The sequence below is a fragment of the Petaurus breviceps genome, unplaced genomic scaffold (genome assembly GCF_028583685.1).
Source record: "Petaurus breviceps papuanus isolate PSGF00001 unplaced genomic scaffold, PetGlider_PUasm1.0 226, whole genome shotgun sequence".
NCBI classification, from domain to species: domain Eukaryota; kingdom Metazoa; phylum Chordata; class Mammalia; order Diprotodontia; family Petauridae; genus Petaurus; species Petaurus breviceps.
This window is the reverse complement of record NW_027185890.1, coordinates 3,537,899-3,539,665: the sequence shown is the minus strand read 5'-3', so window position 1 is coordinate 3,539,665 and position 1,767 is coordinate 3,537,899. Positions and strand designations below refer to the sequence as shown.

Genomic DNA, 1,767 nt, shown 5'->3' with positions numbered 1-1,767 from the left:
TATCAGGGGAGCCTTAAAACTATCAACCAGTCAGTATTCCTAAAAGATTTCCTACAGCATATCATATCATTACAACCACCAAGTTGCTTAAAAGGTACAAAGAAGACAAGATTCCACTCTGTGATGTGTGTGTGAGTGTGTGTGTGTGTGTGTGTGTGTGTGTGTGTGTGTGTGTGTGCTGGGAGCATTGTAGTAAAGAATTCTTTCTCTTTAGATTAGAATACCACCATTTAAGGGCTTTGGTCCAATGAGGAGTCTCTTATAAGTATATTAAGATAATACCACTGATAAACATCACTTCAACTGCTAACATCAAAAAACCTAAAACAGACGGATACTCACCAAAGGTACCCGTAAATGTTATGGAAGGTTCCTTTCTCTTCTAGAGAGTAGGAGTAAAAACATATTGACACTGATGTCTTCTGGTATTTCCATTTGTGGATAATCTTGTGTTGATTACATCAAGCCCCAAAATATTATGGAGTTTCCACATATGGGGAAAAAAAGGATGAAAAATGCCTAATATCTAGAATGCGATATCCAATTGGATGGCTAGGCAATTGAATCCGTACATATACCTTGAACAGATTTTGTAGATGGCCAGTGAATTGGTTTGAGAATCATATAGGTAGAAGAAAATAGACTGGAACTATATTTGCAAAACTCTGCAAGGCATTCATTTTGCATTTTCAGCATCAGCAGTATCCATTCAATAGTTGCTTCCCATGGCATGCAAATAAATCTCCACATAGCCTAGGTGATAAGCTAGTCCCTAGGGCTCTCTGCAGGCTAGGGGAGGAGGAGGAAAAAGAGGAGTCAGAGTTAGTCTGTCCAGGAGCAGCAGGGTCATGCAGGGGTCCTGCAGAGATGCTGTTCTGTTTCAGGATGGTGATGTCTTCAGGCTTTGTCCAGGGCTCTCCACACAGTTGCTCGTGGTAGCCTCCAGGCCCCTGTTGGGGTGCTGGGCTCTTCAGAGGGCCATGCTGATGGAGTTGGCCAGTGGTAGGACTGGTCCCAGGTTGGCTGAAACAGCACAGGGTTGAGAAATATTCTGACTCTACTTTGAAGACAATCCCATCAAGATCAGTTTTTCTCCACATTGATTCAGTAAGAAAAATGTTGCTGTTGTTTTTCAGTAACATCAGACTCTTTGTAACCCCATTTGGGGTTTTCTTGGCAAGGATACTGTGGTTTGCCATTTGCTTCTACAGCTCATTTTACAGATGAGGAAACTGAGGAAAACAGGGTCAAATCCTGGGTCACACAGCTACTAAGTTGTGATAGTAATGGCAATTAAAGATTCCTCTGTATTGGCTTGGTTTTCAAATTGATTGTGTTAAAACCCAGAGTTTGTTAAAACCTGTGGGATGGGCTTGTTGATGTGAAAAGAAAGTCCTGAACTGGGAGGAGCTGGTGATGTAGATTTGGAGAGACCACTAGAGAGAGGCGGAGGATCTTTTTGGAAGCAGCACCTCGTGGAGAGAGAGAGACTAAGAGAATTGCTGGTAGCCGCTTTGAATTGCCCTGGACTTTTGAGACCTGCCCCCTGAGCTGCCAAGGACTGAGGAGACATGGCTGTTTTGCTGGTACTTTGTCTGTCTGTTTTGATGTTGTTTTGCCAGATTTGTCCACTGGTGAAAGACAGTCCTTTTGTTGAAGAAGTCCTGGAACCTGGCTGTTTGCTAAGAAGGCCTGCGACTGTCCTGCAGACAGAGAGTGAATACTGTCCACTGGTGAGGGACAGTACTGTTGTTGCAGGGGTCTGGA

General features: G+C 43.5%; 1 pseudogene; it reads right to left on the bottom strand.

The window, feature by feature from the left end:
- The window catches only part of LOC138166812 (cyclin-Q-like), a 35,438-nt pseudogene that overhangs the window by 1,528 nt on the left and 32,143 nt on the right, over positions 1-1,767 (bottom strand).